This window comes from Strigops habroptila, chromosome 1 (genome assembly GCF_004027225.2).
Source record: "Strigops habroptila isolate Jane chromosome 1, bStrHab1.2.pri, whole genome shotgun sequence".
Classification (NCBI taxonomy): Eukaryota; Metazoa; Chordata; class Aves; order Psittaciformes; family Psittacidae; genus Strigops; species Strigops habroptila.
Genome location: NC_044277.2, coordinates 76,146,600 through 76,174,116, shown reverse-complemented (window position 1 = coordinate 76,174,116; position 27,517 = coordinate 76,146,600). Strand labels below are relative to the sequence as shown.

The following is a 27,517-nucleotide window of genomic DNA, read 5'->3' as shown; positions in this document are numbered from 1 at the left end:
TCTCTGTAGTAGCCAACACAAGTAATGGATCATTATAATTTCAAACAAATATTAGTTGATAGCCATAGGAATAGAAATTAATAACTGTGAAGTCTGTTGACTTGCTGTTGGGCTGTCTCAGTCCACAACAGAAAATGGTGTAGAGTATATAACTGATTTAATTTGCAGTGTAAACAGTGTCTCTAAATGGTTTACAGACAGTCCATTTTCAGAATAAAAGATTGTATATTTAGAGCATTATTATTCTAAACAGCTCACCAGGAATTATAGACTATCTGACGTCATTCAGAGCCATATCCATTAGTACGCTACTGTATTACACCCTGACACTGAAGAACCAGTAATGCAAAGTTGAAAAGGGAAGATGCAGGGTTTTGTTTTCTACTTAGAGATTCATACTGATATCGTGGCAATTACAGAAAGCAGTTCACATATGCAGTCATTCCTGAACTTCTAGAGGTATGAAATATCTTCAGGCTTTCTTACAAACCTGAAGTGGAGCTGTATGGAACTGATGACAGGTTAGTTCATGAACTGGGCAGTGTAAAATGGTTCTTTTACCATAGCTAGTGTTACTCTCTGCAGTCTACACAGATGTTTAACTGAGAAGCCATTGCTGTGGCACAAATGTGATCTGTGTTTCATTCTTTCCTCCTGTTCTTTGTGAGAGAAATTTACATTAAACTTACTATCTTTTGGGGTTTTGACGTCTGAATTTACTTGTCTGTTTACATTTGAAAAGAGGGAGACCAAAAAAAAAAAAAATTGCTTACGGATTGGAAGGAAACAAAAATAATTCTACAGTTTGAGACTTTTTTTTCTTCTCATTCCTCAATTCATCGGGTCCCAAAACAGAACAGTTGATTTTCATGAAAGACTATAAATAGTACTTTAAATATCTTGGATTCAAGTTTTCAGGTGTCCAGAATCTTGGCCTTGGCTTTGCTGTTTCGTGAGAAACGAATATAGAGAGTAGAAAAGAGAATTTGATAAGCTCCATGTAGACTATACCATTGGATAATAAAATACAAGTGTTGGATGTTTCTGTGTAAAATAATTTGCAATGGTAAGTCAATCCGTAAGTCCATCTAGCCTGGTATCTGTTCTCTGAAGGCAGCCAGCCAGGAGAAACATGGCCTTGGATATAAAAGCAGGACAAGCTTGCTAAGGTACTTCTAATGGTGTACTTTCCCAGCCTCCAGCAGCTTCCAGTTGAAAGACTTACAGGTATCAGAAGTGATATCTTCCTCAAAACCTCCACCCCCGTGCCCAAGCTATTCTAAGTGGACCTATTCATGGATTTATCTCATTGCTTTTGTTCTTACAAACTTTTGCTATTTGCAACATCCCATAGCACAGATAGCCACAGCTGAACTGTGTGTTTTGTGAACACAGCCTTGTGTTTTTTTACTGCTGTATAATAGTTTCTTAATCCCTTTCTACCTTGTTGGAAGAAATTGTGAGCAATCACTCTCTATTAATATTCTTCAGCATCAATTACATTGGTTGGCTTTTTTAACTCAAGATTATGATCCTAAGTAGAAAACGTCATGTTAAAGCCCAGGTGACTTTAAGATATTTTTTTTTTCCTTTGTGAATCTCTCCACATTTCATTTGCCTTTTTGTGAGCAAATCACTTGATATTTGGTTAAAGTTCTGCAATTCCTTGCAGTTGGTCTCCATCTTTACCAGAAAATTTGCTTTCATATCCCATTACTTCTGAGTCTCCGTAAAAGCATTTGATGAGAGACCTTGTTGAAAGCCGCCTCAGAAATCTAGGTGAATTTTTATGCATATCTGTGTTCATCTACAAGCTGGTTGGCTCTTTGAAAGCCCAGAAGGTTTCTGATAGCATGGCCTTTACACCTTAGCACAGGACAGGCATGCGTGTCCTTTACTAGGTTTTCTGACAGTTTGCACAGAGCGGGGATGAGTCTTTACTGTTTTGCAGTTCTCTGGCTCTTGCATACCTTCTCTATAAATAGATGTTGCTTTAGACATTTCACAGCCCCCTGGTGTTAAGGCAGCTTTAAGAGAGGTTATTTAACAGAAATGAAATTCCAGCTCCTGCACCCTAACTTTCATTTAGAACTTTTATAAGCTCACATAAAGACTTTGCATTTGTTTGCGTTGTGGGTGTGTATTTGGTTTTTTCTTTTCTTCTTTTCTGAATGCTGACATGAATGTGCCTGTTGATTGTGTTGAAATTGGAAGAACTGCTGTAAGATTTTGAGGCTGGGTGATTTGCATGCACCCATACTCAAGATTGGATATGAAAAACTAGTTTCATGTTGTCTCATATAAGCAAGCTGTATCAAATGTATCCCCATACTGTCTGTTTACAAAAAAACGCTACCCAGCAGTGAATTGCATGCTCTTAAATAATATACAGAGAAAAAATGTAGTAGATCTGTGGTACTTTGAATGTGAGGTAGTACCTATTCTAATAAATTAAATGTGTTTGTGGTCATTCTCTGGTGTCATGGCCCACAGGTACAAAAAATCTGTGTCTGTAGCATTTAACTGCCTTATGGTCCATGCAGAATGGCCCTGTGCAGGCTGGAAAGGATTCCTGGTCTGTGCCAACTTTGAAACTGTGTTGGGTTGTTGTTTAGGAAAGTGCTAGTTAGCATGTGCCAGAACTGTGCCAAGAGCTATTTTAATGGTTTGACTACATAAATGACCAGTTCTAGTGCCCCACAGCATTGCCACGCATATTGACTTCCTTAAAAATAGGTAACAACTGTTAAAGGACTACTGGAGGTCACTTGTTAAATTATTCTTTTTCTGTATAAAGCTGTTTTATTTCTTCCTATCCTAGCAAGGTTTCTTTGAAATCTGATGCTTCTTTAGTCTGTGCTAGTAAATATTAAAATATGCACAGAAATTGTGGCACACCTTAATTTCTTGTGTGGTCAAACCTAAGGAGGTCAAATTAATATTTATTCAAAATTATCCATTTATAGCAAACCTGAGAAGAAATCAGTTGCAACCTGAGAAGAGACTAAGCAACAGTCCTTTAAAACGGCCATCAGGGAGTGCCTGGAGAATAAGCCAGAAAGAAAGGAGTTAATGCTGTGAAAACCGGCAGCTCTGTGTAGCTAGTTTTCAGCCCCTTCTATGTTTTGGCATTTCCTTAAACAAATTAAAGTTACTGACTTCTGGAAGAGACTTGCCTGACCAAAGATGGTGTTAAGCTACCCTACTGGACTAATCGCTGCATCAGCCACGCAGACCGCAGTAGGCGTATAGTACTTAGTACATTATTATACATTGAACATCTTGGTTATAATTCTTTAGACCATGAAAATAAGTCCTGAAAGGGTTCTTGTGGTATTGTAGTTTGAGAGAAAGACTTTTTCTTCCCAGCGGGGGGCTTTCCTCCCAGGTAAACTTGTATGCTCTCTTCTGGTCCCAAGAGGAGGGAAAAATAAGAAGGTGCATCACCCTGAACAGCATGTCTCTCCGCTGCTGCCCGTATGATAAGACCGATCAAGACTTAGACTTCTGTGAGAAGAAACGGGAAAAAAAAGGGACACTTGATTACAGCTTTTAACTGGTAGCTGTTATTGAAGCAATTTAGGACTTGATGTTGAAAACCATGGGTTAATATTGAAGCTTTCTTGAAGCTCCGTAGTTGGTCAACTGGGATATTTCTAAGATAATAGCTTTCACTGACAGAAGGTTACAGACACATAGAGTTCATTGTCCAAGTCCAGGATGTTCCTGTTTCTTGCTACCCCCTCCTCCAGTCCCTCCTTCATGGATTCATTTTATCGGAGTTAACTGCGGTCACACTTGCAGACTCGTGGCACCATCGAAGTCACTTCCAGGGGCGTGTTGCTGCTTCGTAGGGAACTACAGCCATTATTGGGTGAGCAGGTGATAAGTCCTGTTGTGACAGATCAGCTTCAAATTCAGGTTGTGACTTTACAAGACTCAAATTCATCTTTTGACCTACACAAATTCCACATTTGCATCAGCTGTTCTATAGACAAATGTCTATAGAACCATTGCAGTGGTCAGTGCGCTCTGAAGAACAGATCCTGTACTACCACCACTCAGACCTTGATGGACTTCACACAATGTGAGGTTATTGGTTTTTTCCAAGAAGAAAAAAACTCTTTTGAACCTAATCATAGCTCTGTAATGCACTTGTGCAAAATTATTTCTAAAATGTCACTGGCAGCAATGGAAAAAACTCTTCATGTTGTCACTAAAGATAAACAAGACAATTGCCCTTCATTTAATTACCATGCTTCATTTATTATATCTGAGGCTTTACATATCTCTGTTGCATATGCTTTGCTTCTGGATTTGCTTAAGACAATCTGCAAGTCATTTGCCTAAAGATCTCTGACATCGTCTTCCTAGTCTTATTTTGTGTTCAATGGAGAAAGAGTTGAAATAGTTTGTGAGATATATAGCATGATTCATCTTGTTCTAAATGAAATGTACAGACATTTCTGTACTGGCTAGTCAGGTACATTGGACCTTAATGGTGACACTTTGTTTCCTTTTAATATATACAGTAAGTCTGGGGTGGTGAGAAGAGTAATTACATTTACAACCCTTGTGTCATTACTCCCTGTTGGTCTGAAGGCCTGTCTATCTTAAAGATGCCATTGGCTGGTGCTCGTGGTTACAATTAAGAAGCTGACTCTTGCAGCAACATGCTGAAATACCATTGCACAACGATAACAACTTCAGGGCTCAAAAAATGACCATGGGGACTAGATTTACCTCTGTCTCTTTGTGTTTGCAAGCAGTTTCTCTGAAGCGAATCTCCAGCTCAGTATGGTGTATATTCAGATCACTCCTGAGACCTCAGGGTATCCTGCTTAATTGTATCTCAAAAGAAAAAATACAAAGTGTTCTGCCCTTCAGGGTGTTGTGAAGAGATCTCCTGGCAGATGAGCGGATTAGGAAATAAGATCTTTTTCCATTAGGAAATCGTAACAGAATCAAGATTGTAATGGAAGTGTTCCTGTTTTATGCTTGTTAATCCATTTCCTTGATGTCGTAAGTAGGAACAAAGCTAACGTAAACCGAGGCCAGTCATGTGCACCAGTCAGTACTGAAACATGGGACTGTCGGTGTCAGTTTCTGTTCTGCAGTCCCTTAATCTTGGTTTCATCATGCAGACAAGATCCGTTCTTCACTTGGCTGTACACAACTGCGTGAAATCTGGTAACAGGCTCCAGAAAAAAACTTCATGGCCGTAGAGAAAGGCAGAGGGCAGAATATAGTCGAATAGATAAATAAATAAAAAATAGGCTTCAGAGTGCAAATATTTCCTTCTTCAGTTGTTTCAGTGAAATCTGAAGGTATCTAGTGTACTCAGACTTCCGCTCCTTCTATTTGTAATATTTTCTGTTCTGTTCATTTCAGTTCATGTATTTGTATGAGCTTGTGCTGGAATATGTATATGACTGAATAACATATCTCAAATAATTCTGCTTAAAGATGTGATTCTCCCAAATGTTCTTAATACAAAAAAGTGGCTTCAGTCCTGCAGAAAGTGGATACATACTTGTGGAACTGTAGTCTTTGCCAATGAAAATAGAGTTTTATTTGCAGTTTAAACCTGTATTTTATTTATTCAGTAGCCTCTGTACTGTTCAAGTATCAAACTGTAATTTTTTTTTTACCTTTTTTAATGCATTGTCACAACATGGTGTTCTTTTATTCCACATCACAAAGGCACATTATATATAAATGCTCAAATCTCCTGCAGATCACAGGAAGAATTGTCTACATTGCAAAAACTTCTTGATACTTGTATTTTTTGTTTGCTTATTTGTTTTATATTGCATGAGTTCATTCCTACTTTCTGGCTAGTTATTTCCAAATAGTTAGCTCAGTTTTCAGGTAATTTGTTCTTCGGGGTTTGCTGTCGTATTTGATAGATGATAAAATCAGCATTTTTGTAAATTGTTTTGTTTACTTACAGGAACAAAAAAATAATAAAACTTCAATAGAAAGTCTGTCACTTTGACAAAAGTGTCATATCTAAAGTCTGAAGACCGTTTAACACATTAACACAAAGGAGGTGGTGCAGCCTTTGTAGGTGTTATATATCTCACTGGTAGAAGCAGTTGGTTTCTTTGGCTTGTTTGGTTTGCTGGTTTTTGGTTTTTTTTTTTTTTCCCCTTATATTTGCCAGAAATAATGTGTGCTGCATATAACTGATTTCTTTTTACACTGAATGGTTTGCAAACTTTTGAAGTCAGGCTTACTCTCTGTGGTTTTCTAGTACTTTGGCAGAACGTGATTCTGTCTTAGCCATCACAGGACATTTTCCTCTCTTCCTCATCTCCAGGAGCTCAACTTGCCTTTCATTATAGGGAGTGCATGGAGGAGATGAGGAGAAAATGTTGGAATTGTCCAGCCTCTGTACTACTACCAAACAAATATTGCATACCTCTTTCTATAAACTTTATTTGCATTCTGTCCCTATTAGCTAAAAAATGAAGGTTAAACATTTTTGTGACTACAAGAAAAGAGCAACTTCTGAGAAAGTAGTTAGGGCAGAAACAAAGGACCAGCAGAATTTTACTGGGGTTGCTTTAACTTCTTTTAACAAGGATATATTCCATCAGCCCAATTTAATATTTGCTGAGTCTTGAGTTATGTGTTCAGAAACTTTTATCATACATGTTTGAGTATCTGTATTCCTCCTAGCATGATGCTCAAACCAAGGCCTTATCCAGTAAAAGAGATGACTTGTGCTGTAGATCATAAATGTATTGTAAATGCATCCCAGGCATAGATATATTTTTTTCTAAGATTCTTGCAAATAACTTGAGTAGCTTATATTCTGCTAGGAACATTCACCTTTTTCACTGCACTGCTTGTTTAGCAAGCTGTTTCCCATTTTGCATTCACGCATTTAGCTTGTTAAATATAGTACATCCCCAATGAGTTTGGCTGGTTAATTTTTCCATGACATTTTCCAGTTTGAGCTCCTCTTTGAACCCTCATTCTGTCTGCCACTCCTCCCAGGCTATTGCCACTCACTTATCTGAAGGATTAGTGCAGATACTGAATGAAAATGCTAAGGACATATTAATCTCATATAACAAGACACTTCTAACACCTGCCCTTTAGTATGGCTTTTCAGTTAAACATCAAGTTATCTTATGGGGACTGATTGTACATAAGCTGTATTTTTGCACTTTGCTTTGCAGTGTCATATTGAAAATTTTCAAAAGCATTGCACCAGTTGTGGTGTACATCTCCACCTTTCCTTTAGGATGGGCTATGTACTTTTTTAAAAGAAATATGCCTCCTTTATTTATTTGGATACTGAATAATCCGCATTCACTGCTTTAACAGCTTCTCAGCTGTGCTACTAACTTGGTCAGTATCTCCGAATATATAGGTGAAAGCAGTTGATCTGAAATTGCTTGGATAGCCCTATTTTAATGTCATAAACCATAATTCTTTGAGAAATGTGTTATTTTTTTATTTTTCCCATAATCCTGTCCCTTCCTTTAACCCACTAGCTAGTTGTAGTCAAAATTACCAAGAATCATTTTAAACTTTTTGTTCTATTTAGAGAGCTCTGAAAGATTTCCATATTGTATATTTTGGTTTTGCAGCACAGAGATACTTGGGAGTCGTTCAGAAGGCTGATGTTGTTTACCCCTGGGAATTTTTTTTCTTCTGAAAATAGTGTTTTTTATAAAAGTATTTAATTAAAATTTGAAGATACAGAAGAACACCTCACATAATCTGATTTGACAGTTGCTTTTTGGTCTTGCCAATCTCTCACAGATAGGAGATTTTAGTAGTAATTTCTGAGCATATTGTTTTTTAAGTGTTCTATATGTAACTTCTCAAGTATAAATAAATATTATTCATTGGATAAGTCAGAAGAAGTAATTTCATGGAACATCTTAAGGAGATTTCATGTGGAGGTCTCTAAAAATCCTTATACCTAGCATTGTGGTTGGACTCGATGATCTTAAAGGTCTTTTTCATCCTAAATGATTCTATGATTCTATGCTTTTGCAAGTTTGCATTCATGTTGGAAAAAAGGTCATCCGGGCACCAGCACAGCGAGGCTTGTGTTTTTACTATATTTAAATAAACTAGGTTTGAAATGCTTTATTCAAGTGAAGTCACTGCATCCATGATTAAATATGTGAAATAAATACCTGACATAAGTGCAGGCTTTGCAAACTGCAAGGTATGCGGCATCCTGTGCAAAAGTGACTCAGTAATTAATTTCCTTTGTTACTCATTGGTAAAAATTAACTGTTACACTCAGCTGAAAAATGCTAGCTCCATAATGGTGGGAGGATGGAAATACAGCCTTTGTTCGTCATTTTTTGTTTAAACATAGGGCAGTTTTGCTTCAGCAATTTTCAACATATAGAAAAGCCAGCTCTATTCTGTGTTTAATTTTTTGAAGCATGGAGCTGCAATCACTGTTCAATTATTCATGAGAGTTTTGCTTCTGGATCTGCTGTGTAGAAAATGCAGGTGTCTGTGAGTGCAGCCAGGTGGATTTGTATGTTGTGAACAACCTAAGAACTGCTAATTCTGAGCTGACCTAGTTCTGGTGGCTCTGTGTCATGCTCGCTGGCATGTCACATAATACCCGTATTCTTATCACTGGGGAAAAAAAGCAGCCTCCTCACTGCTGCCTACCAGCATCTAGTCTGTCTCACATATTTTTTTATTACTATGGTTACAGTACTGATAAAATACTTCTTTTTATCACAGTATTAACTAAACATTAAGTACAAGATACTTAAAATTGCAGGTGTTTTGGTTTTCTTAGTTCAGCTGTTTCCAGCAGTAAGAAAACAAAACAACAATTGGAAGCTGATAGGGGTTGAAAAGAAAGTGATAAAGTGAATACAGAAAATTTCATCAAGGAGGTGAGTGAATAAAAACACCAGAGATTCAGAAAGAGAAGATGGCCAAAATGGTTTGTGTTTCTCTGGGGCTCCTCCATGCCACGTGTCCCTTTCTCAACTTTGCACTATTTCAATAACAAATTCTTAACTCTACTCTTCTGTATTAGTTAAGAGCAAGTATGGCAGGTGCTGCAGTTGAATTTGCTGATTTGTACAGTGCCATTGTGTGCCATTTGCCAAGTTTTTCCAGCTTGCAGCAGGAGAGTTTGGAGGTGCCTTTCACTTCTTAATGTCTTCATGTTTCTTACTGATACAGCAATATTGGCAGCAGTATTTTTCAGCAGCTGAGATAGATAGCTTTAAAAGTGTAATTACAGGAAAAACATAACATACTCTCTTCTGTATTGAGCTGTGGACCACACTTTGGACAAACAATGAAAGCTACAAGTTTCTCTTAAAGTAGTCATCTATCCCATCTTCATGGGTTGACTTCCTAAACTTGTGAATATCTCTGTTGAAAATCTGTATCTGAAAAACTGCAGAGGAATTGCACTGGTACAATCCCTCTCAGATCATATCTTCAGGGACCCTTCTTGAAGCAAGCAATTAATCTTTGCTTGCTGTGGGGTGCAAGACTCACCACAGAGAGTATTGAATTAAAAGGGACAATATTTGGGTACCTCCTGAATCTAAGAAAATGCTGTTCTCTGACCATTTTTGAGCAGATCATCTATTACTCTTTCCCTATTTATTTTTCAAAGCTGGAAATTGTCAGCTACTGACAGACATACTTAATATATTGCTGTCAAATCTGAATATTACTTCATTTTCAGTATAAAGCCCTTGCTTTGTTTCTTTTTTTGACCTGTTTATATTTACAAAGTGTTTATTATAAATAGCATGCTTCAGAGGCAGGGTGTAGAAGGGTATGCTCTTACTTTGGCTGCTGGCCTATTTAGCATTATAAGAAAACCTGTTCAAGGATGGAATTGATAGTTCTCCTCACTGATTGATTGATTTCCTCTATAAGAAAGTAAAACTTGGAATAAAGTGTATGTGGGGGAAAGTGACAAAGACCCCTCATATCCTAGATAAAGATCCTTCCAGTTGGAGGATCCAAAAGGTTTGGACGTACTTTTTGGCTGACATTTTGTAAGAGTGATGTTTGTTCTACGACAGGTGTACTTAGGCTCACGTTATGAGCTGCCTCTTGAAGAGTAGCAAAAGCCTTCCTATGCAGCTCGGACAGGGAAAGGAGAAGACTTGGATGCAGTTGCATCATTCTGAATGGAAGAGTTTGTCACTCCCTGCCTCTGTCAGCTCTCAACCTGAAAAGTCCTTAATCCATAAGGACTTTTGAATAAGTACTTGGTATTCTGGGTTTTTCTAATTTGTGGTGGGGATCCGTGTCAAATGTCTCGCAGCTCATAGTTGTAACTATGCAGAAGTAGCTGTATATCAGTACACTAAAACTAACACTAGGTTCCTGGTTGGAGTGCAATCTTTTAATTCCTTTTTTTTCAAGTGGACATACTGTATTCCAAGGCTTTGCAAGACAGTGCAGACTGGAAAAAGTCATTTTTTTTTTTAGCAAGGTTATGTTTTGGTTAGATGATTTCAAAGCACTTAGGCAGACTTAATGAAACATCTAGATAGGTAGAGGTTGGCTGCATATTGCTGTATCTATCTTTGAATTGGTTAGAAAGCAATAGTACTTTTCTAGAGCAGCAAGGTACCTAAAGTCCTGTTAAAGAGAACAGAAAACTGACATACAGTCAAAACATCTTTCTTGTAATTCCTTGTAGGGTTATGCCATACAATAAATATAACTACTGCCTAGTCCAGGAACAGCCTGTCCAGTTGTCATGGAGCTGTAGGATGTTGTTTGCATGCCTCGGAGATTTGTTCTGCTTGCAAATGTAATGTTCATATTTTTCACCCTTTTTATGTATTTTTAAAATGTTCTTTGTTATATAAGTTGGTGGGTTGCATTGAATGATTTTTAATGCCTAAACTAGCAGAATATTGTTGCAACAAGTACCAGACAGATCATGAGTAGAGGAAGACTGCATTTCTGATCAGTGTGGAGCTTTTGAGCAGAATGAGAGACCTCAAATTGCTCCTCAGGAAAGAAGTTTGCAAAACTGACCCTTTTAAAGGGTAGAGAGTAAATATAAGTGGAAAGACTAATGTTAAAATGGTCATGTGTCCTATTCCCTATGTTTATTCCCTTGCATGTGTAACATTTTCACTGTTGGTATTTTTATTCTATTCTTACCTCTTTCCATTTTAACAGTTGAACAACTGTGAGAGATAATTTACAATCCTGAAGTCATTTGACTTGTCATATTAAAGGGTATTTATAAACTATAGCGTTCAGGGAGCCCCCAGTGTTACTTTAAATAGAGAGACTGCTTTTAGGATAAATTAAAAACCTGGACCATTTCATTTTGGAATTGCTTTTCTTAAACACAAGTTAAATCATATTCTCCATAGAAACAGGTAGCAAGTTTAACCATATTCTCTATTTTCATACTGTCACTAAAGACTGCATGAAAAGCAAATGGTATGGCTTATGCCAAACACAAACATGTGAAAAATGTTCTTCTCCTGCAAGTACAGATAGCTTTTCCTCCTTTAATATTGGTCTAAATTATCTGTGTCCTCTAAGAAGAAATACTGCTTTTGTTATTTTACCATTTTGAGGAGAAGAACAGGATTTGTTCTGCACAAAAAAAGTTACTGAATCAAATGCCCAAACCTGCCATAGGTATGTTTATCAGAGGCATTTGCCTCCTGGTTTCCATGATCACTTGTCTCCGTTGTTGCCAGTCACAGATTTTTTTTTTTTCTTGCCACACAAACCAGCATCAATCCGATTATGAGAATATCTATACATGATGTACAGAAATGGTTCTGGGGCCAGTTGTCCCTAGACATTGATTTCAGCTTCATGAGACCAGCTTTCGGGTCATTCTGCAGACAATGCAAAGCTTTCTAGAACCTGAAACCCAGGTTCTGTATCTGTTTTCTGTGCTTAGAAAGCTTGCTTTTCTCTACTATTATATGTGGTTTGAGAAAATGAATTATTCAAATAATATTCTGCACTGTTATATCTTAGCAACAAGAACAAAAGATTGAAAATTCTACAGTGCTACAGAGTTTTCCATATGCAATATGCCCCCTTGTATGCAGCAAGAATATAGAAAATACATTTCAGTTTTGTAAAAATGCTGTTTTGCACAAGGAGAAAATATGTGCAGGTCTCCTAACAGCATATTGAGTTAATTCCTGTCAAGTTTTCAAATTCTAAACAACTTATAAAGCATATTGGAAATTTGAAGGTGTTAAGAAGGAAAAAGAAACAAGCAATTTCAGTTAATTTGAGAACTTCATAAAAGAAGTAAGAAACATTTATGATTAACAATACAAGAAATATTTACTAGTTATTGCTGTGGAAGGAGGAGAATGTCATTGCTTGGAATCTTTACAACAGTGTTAGGAGGAAGATCAGAGTGAGTAGAGTTGAGTTTATATATTAGTCGGGTTTTGAGCTTCAATTGCATCTGGTTTGCCAAATACAAGCATTAGATTACAGAACACACGATGGAAGTTATTTACAGAGGACACAAGAAGCTATAGTCTTAGTCCCTGGGGTTGGGGTTTTTTTTGGTTGTTTTGTTGTTTGGTTTTGGGGTTTTTTTAATGTTGCAGATGCAGATGCCTGGGTGGTTGTAACACGTGAGGGTGTGTTTCCCAGCACATCATCTGATTAGTCACTAATTTAGTAAGGAATGTCCTGGCACACAGTTCTGTTGAAGCATGTGAGCCTATCAGCAGAATAACATATTATAGGGTGTTTCGACATACAGTTGAGTAAAACAGCCTAGCTGTTTTGAAACAAATATGATATTCCTTTCCTGAGTCTCCTTTTTTTTTAATTGCTGTTGCATGTTTACCTATTAAAATATTTCATGCCTTATTTTTTCTTTTTTTCCTTTTTTTTTTAATATTCAAAGTTGTTTTAGAGTCTAAATAACACTTGATATCAGCCCTATAAAGCTGTCTTTTATTTTTACATTGAGGAAAATAGAGGATAGCATATGTTCATTATGTTTTTCAATGTTCTACAGGTTTCCTTACTCCTTGAATACAGATTAACAGACATATTCAGGAAACTGATTTAATAAAAATTTTCAGAAATAAATACTTCAGCACAAATCCGTAAAAGTTCTCTCAAGTCCACCTGAATGTTGTGGTCACAGCACCATATGACACACACACCTTTTCCTAGCTTAGATTTTAAATCTGGAGAGTGATGCTCTTTCAAAATTTCAGCCTTTTTTCACCAAGCGCTTGGATTCATAATACAATTAACAGATCACTGTCGTAGCTGTGACGATGTTACTGTAGGTCAGTTCATAGTGTGCGGTAATGCTTAAGAGAATTTCACGGTGAATATAAAAATATCCAATATGAATGTAGTAGAAATCTATTTCAAATACTTGAATACTTTACCTTTACAGTTTGAAAGGTAAAATATTAACATTCTTTAAAAATTTATATTAAAAATTTCAGACAGTTAAGTGACCTAATAAGTCTGAAATAAATACATCTGTTTATTTCTGCATTGTGTATATGTTGTTAATAAATTGTGTATAAATGTTAAAGTCTGAGAAATCCCAGAACCTGAGATAGCTGTTGCCCACTTTTAGACTGAGTGGCTGTTGCTACCACCACATTCCACGGAAGTTGCAAGGCCAATGTGTACCTTAAGAACTTGCTTTTATGTATTTAGGCATGAGATCAGAGTAATAAAATCAATCAGAGCAGTAATATCTGAGGTTTGCATGGGTGATCTTTAAAAAAATATTGTTCAAAACACTTTTAAGAACTTTTAGCCAAATGCATGTTTGTGTTTTCTTAGAACACAAACTGAGACAAAGGCATGTAAGACTTTTATTTTCCATATTGATAGCAAAGACTCTAAAAGTGTCTGAACAATTACTGTATGAAGTTCTTATGCCAGGGCTGTACATGAACAAAACTGTTTTCATTGTGAGTTCACTGTAAGCAGACAATTTTCCTAAGATGCATAGCTTGGCAACTTCTGTCCCACCCTGTGAGCTGAATTAGATACTGTGCATTTTAATCAAAGTCTCAAAACATGGGAGTTCGGCTGAAAACTCCTTAATATGATGATCAATAAAAAAATAAAGAATTTTCTGAACAGGACACATAAATGGTATTTTTTGTTAAAGTTTCATATACTTTGCTCAAAACCCTTCCAGATGTACCTTGGAAAATATTTATTTCATCAATCAATAATCAAATAAAAAAAATTACTAAAAGGGCTTTTTTACTTGGTAAAGAACAACTTTAGCATATGGAAATTAGTATTCTGGGGCTTTCTTTGTCAGTTACTGAAATGAGCTGGAGAGAAATTAAGGGTACCTGAAAAGTAGTTGTATTTAAAGTGCTCTGAATATTTCCCAAATAAAATCTTGGGGTTTGGGGTGGTTTTGGGTGTGTGGTGTGCGTGTTTGTTTTTTGGTAAGAAAAACTAACTTCACTGGACTAAAGTCAAAGTCTTAGTGTTACTTTCTTTTCACCCTTCTACTTCCCTCCTCTATAGGAACATCTATAGGAACATGCAGGAAGTTAGACTCAATGACCCTTATGGGTCCCTTCCAACTTGAGATATTCTATGATCTGTATATCAGCACAGAAGGTTTTTCAAAGCAAAGGATGCTTTCTCGTAGGTATCTCAGAGAGCAAGATTCTGAAGGAAAACAACAAAAGCTCTGATAAAATTTTGTAGATTTATCCAGATAAAAGACATGTATGAATAAGTAACTTCTAAAATGAATGCTTAATTTTTCAGTTTTCTGACAGCAAAATATGCTACTGAAATGTATTTTCTATAGCTTAACAAAAAGATTTCTTTAGAAATCCTTAGATGTCTATGAAAAATGAGGGTAAAATAAGTTTTAACAGTGATAGGAGCTGCTGTTGTGTTGTGTGAAACAAGGTAGTCTATACATGTGTTCTAAACCACCTTATAAAATGGATTTTAAATAAAAATTAATAGTACAGGAACATGGAAAGGAAAATTTATGTTGGTTTTTTTTTTACTTTGAGGTAGAAGTCTAGATAACTGAATTTGGCTTCCCAGTAGTGCTGTCAGCCTCTCAGCAAAATGTCATGCCTATTATCATCTTCTTGAGGCAGGGCAAAGGTTATCGGGTGCTCAGCACTTCTGGCTGAGTGTTCTGGCAGCACTTGCCCAGCCAGTTCAGGGGATTCCCCTAAATCACAAATCTGCATGTGCCCTTGATGACAGACGCGTTAAGTTGCAGGTGTTCATTGATCATCATTCCTGGTCTGAACCTTTCTTGGCTTGTATTAGCTCAAGAGCCATTTAACTCTGTAGGGTTTTTTGGTAGTAGGTGTAATTGCGGGAGGGGGTCGAGTTGTCTTTTGCAGTCTTGGCTGCCCCCTTGCTTTTTCTGTGGAGCTGTGTAGTGTTTCATCGGCCTTCATAGCTTTAAATTTGGAGTTGTTTCACAGAGGGTTGGATGTTAAAAAGCAGAATGGTTGTGGTTTGACAAGTATTTACTTTGGAGAAACTCCAGTAAGAAATTGGGCACACCAGTCACTCCAGGATAAAATCAGTTTTGTTTTCATCAGTGATCTCAGAATTAACCATCCTATCGAATCTGCAATTGTGTACGTGTATGAATTGCCATCATGGAAGGATACCATTGCTTTGTATAATATATATCTTGCTGCTATTTCTCATTATTACCTATCTTGCCCTTCTACATTGTTGCTTGTGATACTATGCAGGACTATTTTCTTTAAGTTTTGATGTTAGGATTTAGCAAGTTTCTATGTCTGCTTTCTCTTTTCAGCTGGTAGGGCTATAATGCAAGATCAAATAGTAACATGAACCGTGGCAAGAGGTTCCTTTTTTTTTTTTCTCTGCGTTTCATAGTTTTATAAACTACCACAGTGAGACTGAATAAAGACATTTCTAATGGAAAAAAGCTCTTTTCAAAATGAGAGAATATGACTGTAATTTTACCATCAGGCATATTAAACTCTGAGACTTTATCTCTTGTCACACAGTAAACCACCAAATAGATAATAAGTTGATGTTAATAAGTTGATAAGTTAACAGTATAATTTAGTAATCCGTCTCACTTTCATTATATAGGCATTGAAAAAAGCTGTGGCCCGGAAGGAATCAAGATGAATCATAATTAGTATGAAAACATTTGGCTAGCAATTCTGAATATCTTTGGCTCTTTGAGCTGCGACATAAGAACAGGGTTGATGTCATGAAAATTATTAATAATATATAACTGTGCTGTGCTTCCATTATAAAGTACTTGATGTCCTGCAGTTCTTCATCCTTAAGCTTCTAATTCAGAACTGGTGACCTGGACTTAGATCTAGTTATGGCTTGTGATTGCATAAGCACTCTCTGGTGAGATTTTCTTACATTGCACCAAAGAATAAATTATATGATTAGATGGAAAACTGGCTCATACCCTCTTCTTCACAGGATGATGGCAGCTATAAAGTAATGGGGGGTTGTCTTAGCAAACCGTGAGCATACTGGCAAAAGCTTTTAGACACAGACATTGTCAGTATGTGGCTCTGAGTGTCCTAATTATCTTAAAGATTCTACATAGCTGAGTGTCTTCTTATGTTCTTCATTGAATTATGTATAGAAGTATCTTCTAAATGTTCTAATTTTCTTGGTAGCTTGCTGGCAGTCTGTTTTTCTTGTTTTGTGCTGCATTTAATTCTTTCATTAGAAAACACAAACTTCTCAGGATTGTGCTTTAACTCTGTATTGACACTTTGTGAAAAAGATTTTCAAGTCTTCATGTCTTAACTACTTTTAATGTTTTGACCAATTTGTTTGCAAGCTGATTTCATTGTATAGCTATCTTGCTATTTGGTCTGCCTTTCATATAGTTCATATCTTTTCAATGGGGGAGAATACAATTGCTGAGAAGGAACAGATTCAGACTGGTACAAACCAAAAGAGACAGATGTAGGGGAAGGTTTCAAAATCTTGAGTAGCATGTGTGCCTAGGAAAAAAATTGCATTTTAATGTGACTTTACTGAATTACAGACCATGATTATAGGGGAACTAGTACATAAATACTTCTGTAGGTCTTGAGATAAATAGGAAATATGGTATAGTAAACAAATGAAACAGTATATAAGGAGTTTCATAAAACAGTATATAAAGAGTCTCTTGAAAAATTTGGCAAAATATTTGGTTATCTTTAGAAATTGCTCAGATAATTGCTTGGTGATGAATTATGTGATTTTATTTTTTTTTTCCTTCCAAAATCTCTTTCTTTTATAGCTGTTTAGGCAAGATCCCATGGCCAAAAAGTCCCACAGCAGTTGAGATTTTCACCCTTAGTGGTAAGATCTACCGCCCTGTCTCCAGCTCTTCTATGTTTGTCACACAAATCCAGCATGATGTAACATATTTGTACCAGAGGAAGATTTGCTATCTTTATGTGACTAAAATGTAGTGATTTGCTTTTAAACTTCAGTCGAAGTCTCTCTTACTTCCTTTAACCTTTCTTTCTCCATGTGTTAAAAAACTTGGAAATACTGTCATGCACCATGGCATATTATTATGTGTGCTTTATGATGAAACACTAAAACCACACAGTGACAATTCATTGTTGCTGATACAAATCAGGTTTTGGTGTCTGTTGATAGTCAGTTTGCTTTTATACTCAAATTTTTATGATTCTTTAAACATATATATTTATGTGCTCTGTTCTGCCCAGTAAATATTTCTTGCATGCAATATCTTGCTTAGCTTTTTGAATGTTGCATTACTTCTTTAATGTCAAAATTGAATGCTGTTTTGTTTGTGGGTTTTGTTTGGGGTTTTTTTTGAGGGGGGGGTTGTGTTTGGTTTTGGTTTTTGTTTGCTTGTTTGGGAGTATTTTTTCTGAATATGCAGCTTGAGAATTAAAAAATGTTTTAACAATTATTTATTTCATCCAAGTACAAAGAAGAGTTCTGCTTAGTATGCAGGATTCCATGAAGAGAAAAAAAGATTTCCTAAGCACTTATTTTGTTTGCTTTTTTTGGTCTTCACCTGTGGGAAGATTTTTTTAATTTATTTTTTTGCCATTCCTACTTCTAGGTACAGATAAATACAAAATTATGCTTTGTATGTAATAGGTGTCTTAAATGTTTTTTTAGCACCGTGATTTTTCATTCATGTTTGTATGAAAGGCCCCCTCTCTTATAAAACAAGCTGCCTGTACATATCTTACGGTGTACAAAGATATCTCAAATTTAGGTAAATATAATAAGCATTTGCAATTTGAAGTCAACTTTACATAGCCAGAAAGAATTGGGACAAGTACCATTCAGCAAATTTGGATGTTGAAAATATGGGAAAATTGGGTGTGCACTTCAAATTGATGAAATACAGTAAAATGTATACTTATAAATACACAAAGGTACACGCACCTGCACACACACACACACTCTCTGAATGTGACCAGTATATTCTGTTTTCTGTATTGAAAAAGGGGTGGAAAATACTTAATTTGGGGGGAACTTTATGTATGTTTTTAATATGAATTATTTCAATAGCAGAGACATGCATTTCAAATTAGTTTTAATCAGAAACATGCCTTTGACAGTGATGGCAATTTTTAAACACATATTCTTGCTGAAAATAATGTCAGCATAAACCATCTACAAAAAGTAAAATGCTAGACTTTCCATTCTGTCCGGGTATGTGAACTAGATACAGAACTTTTAGGAGTGTGATTTTCTTTGATATGAGTCATTTGAGGTTTTTTAGGATATCTTTAAGTGCACAGTATGGTGTTCATTATTTTTTCATCCACATTATTAGAAGTGAGACTGAATAATTAGAACAACGTTATACATTGAAAGCACCATCTTGCTCTCCTTTTAGATGAGGAGAGACATAGAAGGGGCAGTGATTGTGACTAGTTCTGGAGCTGGTTGACCAGCTAAAGCGTGCCACAGGCTGACTAATTAAAAATCTTTGAAAGCTTGCAGACTGGGTGGGGTACACCATCTACTGTGCAATGCTAGATCATCCACTTCATACTCCCTGTGGACAGCACACTGCCTTTTACCCACCTGCTGAAGCCCTTGAGCAGTATTCGAGTATAGAAAACAGTGCCTCTGACACTATTTCTGATCCTCTCAGCTGCTCATCAGGGCTGCTTCCTTGTCTCTGACAAGAACATAGCTTTCATTTTCCTTCTTTTGCTGATGACTGCCTCTGAAGTCTTTGGTGCCTGCCTAAAAAAGGAAAATTTCACATAGACGTTTATACTCTTTGCAGGGGGGGAAGCCATTTACTTGATCGTTATGATACATGTTCAGTTCAAATCTGTACTCAGCAAGAGCAAAACTGGTAAGATTCCCTGATCAAGCATGTCAGGCTGGCAGCTGATCTGTGTGCCAGCACATTTTTTGGGGTGTCTTAATATCTGGTGGTAGAGAGAGATGTTAGCAGGTATCAAGGAAGTTTTGAGAAAGGTCTAGAAGAGGTCTCCTTAGTTGAAAAATAGGGTAATGGAGATGAACAGAAGTAAGGATTGATTCTTAAAGTTATCCAAATAAAATAAAGACTACTATGTACTCTGGAAAGTTCTGTGGAAAACCGTGGTAATTAGGGCCAACAGAGCATGAGGAACAACTGATGGAAAGGGTCAAAATGTGTAAATCAGTAGTATGCCCACACCATGAATAGTGGTGTACATTTCTGGTCTCTCCCACCTTAAATCAGTTATAGTAAACATAGGAAGAGTTTGGAAAAGAGCAGGATATTTGAGGACATGCAACAGCTTGTATGCATGAAACAAGCAATCAAAATAAGGCTTTTAAAGCTGAATGAGCTGACCAAGAGCGGAGCATTATTGATAGTATCTTTTTCCTTTTGTTTACAAAGTCAAGTGCTTTCATGTTCCTTTCAGAAGTAAGGGGGTAGGGGTTAGATCTTTCTGTAGGGTGGAAGGGGTTCTTCCTGTTGAGGAACCAATGGAGCCAAGGGGAGGGAAAATTTCAGAAAATGCTGGATGTTAGAAGTGACAAACATATCAAGGCTGGAAGATAGCACAAGCAAAGAGGTTGCTGAGAGGAGCAGGGATTAGTCATATGAGTTGAGGCTTCGGAGGTGGCAGGAAGGAACTTAGAAGGGACAGAGAGGACTGACCAAAGTCCCCTGCAATCCAGAAAGTTGTGGTGTTAGCTGCAACTAAGCAACGAAGTAAGAACCTCCCTGAAAAATAACATGGGCAGGGTAAGAGCTTTTCCTTTCACAGTCCTGTCACTTCTAGTCACTTTGAGTTTTCCATGTTAAAAACATTTAAAAATTATTTTTAGCAATTCTAGTATCAGGCAAGCTCTCTGTCATCTACCTGTTCCAGTATAAGGCTTCTTAGAAGTAAGTTGAAGTGGCTAGATCCAAGCAAACTACCTTAGGTGGGGTTTGGTTGGTTTTTTGGTTTTCAAACTGCCTGTAGTTAAGCTGCAGAAGTCCCTGCCACAGGATGCTGTAGATGCTGTCACAGGATGGAAATCCACTCAGAGCTAAAAATACAAACATCACTGCTGTTTGAGTAAATCTGTGAGCTACAAGTTGGAGTCTGGAAGACTATTTGGAGAAGGCAGCAATGCATTTTTCTCTAGGCTGCGCTCTTGGACGCAGTAGGAGATGCCAGAAGCCCTTTGGCCTAATTCAGTACACTAGTTTGACTCACCTGCTCCTGTTCCAACCAAGCATACTAGGAGAGGTCATTTCGTCTTGTGCGACTGTTAAATAGTCTGCAGTCCGATCTGCTGGAAACCTTCAGATGGGCCAGTACAAGCTCTTAATTCCCTTGGGTGCAGAAGAATTCAGAATGATCAAAAAATTGAGACAAATTTACTGGAGAGTCGGTCTTTTTAGTGTGATTGCAGTTCGGCTGATTATGCACTCATGCTGTTCTGAAGTCTCATTTGCAAAAATGATGAGTAATGATATAAGTAGAAACTAGTCTTTTGAGTATTGAAGTGTTTTATAAATGCTCTACTTCCAAGTTAACAGGTCCTTGACATTTCAGTTACTCATTTAGTAGACACTTTTGAACCTAATCTTCCCAGAACTTGCTTATCAATAAATAAATAAGGTATTATACTCCTTACCTCACTGAGGGTGGGGAAGAGTTCTGAGGAATTGTAAAAGTAAACAGTGAACCATTTTTCTGCTGTAGCAGTGAACACTCTGTACAGTGTGACAAAGAAATGAACAGTCCAAAGGAGTACTTGAAGAGTTGGGAGTATGTCAAGTTCCAAGACTGAAATACCGGGATAGATATGATCATGAAAGCTTTTCAGCTCCTTACTGTAATCATCAAATGCATTACAAATGACTATTTTGTAAAAAGGCGTTTTACATAGTAAATGTATGTGACTATGTAAGACTATATTGCGATGCATGTAAGCAAACAAAAGCAACTCAAATTGCATAAGGGGTTTAGTTTTGTTTGCTTTCGTCTTTGGTGCTACGTTTAAATTTTGAATGGTGCTTTTGTGTGTTCGCAGATTTCTGTTATTTCTTTTGGTGTTTTTCCTAATTAGAGAACTTCAGAATTTTAATTGGAAAATGAAGCTGTCACACAAATCATTTTATTAATTAAGATTTTTTAATTTAGCAGCTCTTGTTTCAGGGTCAGCTTGAAGGAAATTTAGCTCTAAGTATTTCAGCTATAACTAGCAGAAGAAGGAAAAGAAAAGAGAGGATGATACCAGAATATGCAAATATAGGTGACCATGTAACACCCCTGTTGAGTAGGGCAGGACATTTATTAATGCATATTTATATATTGCCTTGCATAATTCAGACATAGGACTTTACTCCTGTTTTTCTTCTCCCTTCTTCCTTTTAAAAGTCCAGTATGATTAAACTGCTTCAGGAAGAACATGTCTTGTGAAAGGCTGAGGAAAGGTACGAATACAGATGACTGGATGAGATTAGGAAAAGGAAAAAAGAACTAACTGGAATGTTGGGAGAAGAGTTAAGGAAGTTGTCATTCACAAATAGGCAGCATTCCTGTTTCATTTTTTTTCCTCACCATTTCCTGAGAATTTTCTTAATTGAGATAGTCACATAGTATGTAGAAATCATGCAATTTAAAGTAATAGCTCTGTGATTTTATGGTTTGGGGAATTTTTGCAATTTTTATCTAGCTCTTCCTAGTCATTTTAAGCATTTTATATTGAAATAAGAAGAAATTGATAGAATTCCTTGTAGTTTTGAAAGTTAAGCAGCTTTCCAGTGAATGATGCATTACCCATAATGCACCAAATGCAGTTTACCAAGTCAGAGGTATAGGGTGGTAGTTTTTAATCTGACATACCTTTTGTTCCAGGTTTACTTTTTTTTTTTTTTTTTAATTTTAAATTTATTTTTAACATTCCCAGGACAATTCCTACTATCCCATGCAGGAGAGGCAGCTCTAAATCTTGCTGGGTTCTTTCCTGGGGGGGAGGGGGAGGGGGCAGATTTCTATGCCAATATCTCTGGATATAATATTTATTTGAAAATATATTAAGAACAGTAGGTCAAGCTGTTTAGTGGAAGAAGGAAGCCATTTGAAGGGGCAGTGCTCAGCAGTGTGCTGAACAATGTACATATGTGATCCATGGAGTCTTGGGCTGTGTGACAAAGCGTCATCAGCACAGATAAGGTTGGGGGGTGTTCAAAATTAATAGAGACATAGCTGGTGTAGCTGGAGTGACAGAATCCCTGTCATGCATGCTGCACAAAGCCATAGGAGGAAAGTGAATTTGTCAATTCATCTCAGGTTGTTCACAGAGGCATTTGAGGTATTTTGGCAGAAAACCACCTCCTATCGGCGGCATACGTTCATTTTGAGGACTCTTCCAGTACCATTTGCTGGAATCCCTGTGAAGCTAAGACTGCTTGTGACAGACAAGCCAGGAATCAGAACTTGAAAACAATGCAATTAATCTGTATTTAAAACTCCTCTTCCTGTTCCTTATTTTAAAAGAATTTCCAAAGTTTGTTTTTGAGTTTTTTTATTTATTCTGTGAATATAGTCAGTGGAGAATAATTTTGCTTCTTCTGTCAGCTTGTAACTGACGCTTTGTGGGGGGAGAGGGGAAATGATATTTTTACAGTTAGAATAAGGTCTTATATTTTTAAGCAGTTTAAGTTTGTGTCATTTATTTTCCTGTCATTTTGGTTGCTGCTCACTTACACCTGAGAAAAATAGGAGATGTTGAGGAAGATTTCCAGTGGAAGCAGAAAAATAAAATGTACTGACTGGGTGGTGAGCCTCCCTCACATGACCAGAAGAAAAAAAAGCCAACTGTTTTGCTTTTGGCTGTGCTTGCTACTAAACACCCTGTCATGGTGTGTGAGGTGAGTCACGACTTGTTTATTTATAGCCTTGGCCAATCAAAGCTGAATGCTCTGAACTTCATTCAAGACCAGCAAGCACTTAGGATGTCTTGTAAACATTCGCTCTCTGAGCAAGGAGCGCTCTTCTCGGCTGCAAACAGTACAGGTGCCCAGGTTGTCGCTTCTAAAACACAAAACAGACTAGAAGATCATTGCCTGGATTATCTAGATCGGTAGAGAGAGAGAGAAAGAGAGAGAATTCCGTTTTACATCTGAAATGCCAGACAGTGAGGATCTGGGACAAGATGAAAGGTACTGTACATTCATTCTGATGGCCTTCTCATGCAGTGCGGTGCAGTACAGACCAGGGCTTTGTGTAATTAATCTGTGTGCGCTCCTGAGTTCTCAGCCTAAGATCAGTTTTCTCTGCGTTGTAACAGATCATGGAATTCTTGGGGATTTGCCTCTAATGCTAACCTAAGGTGTCTTAGTTAATGTCTGCATAGAGCTTAATTTGTACAGCTCTTGGGTATTTTTTAAACTAAAGCTGAAGGGAAGAAAACACTAGGTGGTTTCTACCTAGTCACTTTTCCCAACCATGGGACAACTACTTACAAGCCTCAAAATGTCAGAGACACAAATAGTTGAGATGGAGCCACATTACTGACAGAACCATAACTTATTACTATGAGATAGGGCACTGTGTCCTTTTGAGGTATGCCTGTCTTTCTGAAGTTTAACTTTTATCCTAATTAGTTTGTAAAACAAACAATCAAGACAAGAAGAAAGCATTTGGATCTAAAACTTGTTAGCGATTTAACAATACTATTTTTTTCCAGATACGATCCAGCACATTCCTATGAAATAAATGTGCTAATTAAACTTAGCTAAATAAATTTTAAAATAGACATTTTAAAAGTAGATGTTATTAATGTTTGACTATGACAGAGTTTATAATATAGGATTCTTAAAGTCCACGTGGTCTTTCCATAGTTTCAATTTTTACTGTCTTGATGCTAATGAAAACGTTGGCTCTAAACTGATGTTAATGAAATATTTGATATTGGGAGGAGGGGAAAAAGAAGTCATGTATGTGGAAGTAGACTTTTTTTAAGTTAGTTAACAAAATGATGGAATATAGAGGCCAGTTTAAGTACTACATGAATCAGAAGCGAGCATTTCATTATGGCTTCAGATTTAAATTTGAACATTTCTGTGGATGTTTCTCCAATATGTATGTCAATGTGGTGTTGTAAGATAGGTGGAATACAGAAGACCCCTCTGGTGTCTGTTGTGCAGGCATGGTCACCTAATTGGATGAGAGTGGGTGAATGGATCCCCAGCGGCATAATTGGGTCTCTGCAAGGGTGGGGTCACCTACGCATTTCCGATTGCAGGGATCTAAGCTGTGCCCTGTATATGACATAGATTTAAAGTAATTGTTGTAGTAGGTGGTATTTTTTGATTTGAAGGAAATGTTGACTCATTACTGATAGCCACCAAAGTGTTAAACACTGTTCATTGCAAAATGGTTAGCTGGATTTCCAGTTTGTTGAAGTCTATATTTTTCAATACAGGAAAACAGTAATATGCATGACACATTAAAAAAATAGAGGGTTTAGATCATAATCGTATTTTTTATTGTGCTTTTGAGTCATTTTTGTAAGGGAGATGCAATCTTTCCTTGAGAAAATCTTACCAGCTGAGAAGAAAAATTATTTCTTTGGGGGAAAAAAAAAAATCAAAATCTGGGTTTGGGGAGGGGCAAAAAAAAAGCAGCAGTGTTCACGAGCATGTAAAAGGATGCAACTGGTGTGCAAAACATACAAGCTTTGTAATACCTAACTTACCTTCTTCACAATTCTTTCTCTATATACGCTTATAGCAAGCTTTGGCAGTTAAATAGTGAAGTAATACTAGGCCTAAACCTCTAAGAGTTTGGTTTCTTTTTTATGAATCGAAGATTTTTTGTTTGTTTGTAAATGAAAAGGAAGAACATTTCTAAAGCGGTAACCTGGAAAAGTGTGATAATAGGGCCTGCTCTCCTCATTTATTATTTCTGAAACTGCCATTAAATTAATTAACCCTGATCCTAGTCCCTCATCCTTTTGTGCCTTTGCTCTTGAGCAAGAAAGTTTTGAGAAAATAGTTTAATCAAAAATAGGTTTTTGTGGAATTCATTTGCCTTTTTGTCTGGGTGGTAACAAATAGGATATAACTGGAGAACATTAGTATAGAAGTGCTAATGAGATCTGGTGGAGGTCAGAATACTTTGATCCAAGTTAAACAAGAGGTAATATAAGGAGGAGCTATGGGAACTATACTGGAACAATATGTGAACTGTACCAGAGCAATTAATTTTAGAATCACAAAAGAAGAGATAGTAATGTGAATGCACAGATAGTGGAGTAATTTTAAGGGCACACTGAATCAAAGCTACTGCTTTATATTTTTAAAGATGGAGGGTAGTGGTATTGTAGAAGCTGTGGAATGAGCTTTGTTCACTGATTGGTTTCAGTGCACTGCACTCCTTGTAGCTCCTTCTCAGATGCAAGCAAATACTTCTTATGTCTTCCCTCTCTTGAGTTCATGTCCTACTTCAGAAAATATTTAATATTGCATCACAAGTGTATTACATGAACATTATAACATCATAGTTAAAGATGTGGCATTGGTCAATAGTCTGTTAGTCATAATGTGAATTTATATGTATAATAAGCAAAGGAGCATATGCACAAATTCTTCTTAGTAAAGCTAGAAAAAAGGAGTTGTGAAGATTAGGTACCCACTCATATCTTTTTTGTTTTGTCATATGATCCTGGGCAGTAGCAGGTCAAGAACAGTTCGGAGAGATGTCAAAGGTAAAGGACTGAAAACCGTTTAGCATAAGGACAATATTTCCCCCTACTAATTCTTTATCATGAGGTCCCTTACAGTATTGTGTAAGATGGTATAATTTATGTAAAAAAAAAAAAAGGCAACTCATGAGGAATCTAATGATGGTCAAGAATGTATGAAAGGTACTGTGAATTATCAGTCCTGAAGTGGTGGAAGCACATGGCTGTAGGTGCTTCAAAGAGATACCGAAATGTAACTTCCTCTATCAGAACAATGTCTGCAATGTTCTAATCACTGCCACCTGCCTATTGAAAAAGATGGTGCACTGGTGCACTAAACTGTCAGCCAGGAACCTTTTGACTCGGGTGGGAGGAACCCAAACCAAAAAAAGGTGTAGAGAAAGCCAGGTTATTTTGAACCAGTTGATTTTGAACTGCAGTCTTACAGTGCATGGCCTTTCTCAGTATGTGCTTGGTCTTAGAAAAATGTGGATCCAGTTTAAAGTCAAATCTGCCTATTACTTAACTATTCAAGGTATGTTGATTTGTAATTATATAAGAATATTTGTTTCTTCTGCTAATAGAAAGTGTTTGGATTTCCTTTTATGATTGAATTCAGTGCACAAATGTTGGCAACAAGTGGTTAGCTCATGCCAGGAACCCTCACTAATGCATCAAAGTAGATGATCACCTGCTCATACAATTTACATTAAAACCCACTGAAGAGAATCAGAACGAAGTTCCACACAAAAAGAGTTAAAGCTGCCTTTTTGTGATGCTACACAAAAAGTTGTTTTCATGTTTTTGCGGGTTAAAAGTATTCTTTGTCTGGAACTTGAAAATCCAATTTTTGTTTTTTGTGCAGCTGCTCTGCAACTCAAGGAATGCTCAGCTCATCTTTCCTAGCTGTTTGACTTTGAGAGGCCTTGAACTAGGAATATCCCAGCTGAAGAATGTGGAGGCTGAAGGAGGAAAATCAACTGATTTTTTGAAAAAGGGTTAAAAGAGTTGTCCTTGTGGAAGAAAAAGAAATGTGAAAGAATTGCTTCCAACAGCTGGGCAGAGCTGTTAAAAGTTCTGCTAACAGAACTTTATGCTCCTATTGATAGAAAGAAGACTTCCTTACTTTTCTGACCAAAAAGCGCAATAAAAATGTCTCTTTTGCATCACCAGTTTCTATTACAAATGGGAAGCTGCCCTGGAAGATTCCAGCCCTTGTACTGCCTTGGTAAAAAGATGACAGTGTGTAGCAATAGTATTACAGTCTTTGCTAAAAAAAAAGGCAATTCTATAATAGTATTTATATGGCACTGAAACCCAGTTTTCATGCAAAGAGGCATTTAAAAAAATGTATGCTGATCGA

General features: G+C 36.9%; 1 protein-coding gene across 1 annotated transcript in view; it reads left to right on the top strand.

The window, feature by feature from the left end:
* Nucleotides 1–27,517, top strand: part of RETREG1 (reticulophagy regulator 1) — a 63,729-nt gene that overhangs the window by 13,849 nt on the left and 22,363 nt on the right. The gene's annotated exons all lie outside the window — the stretch shown is intronic.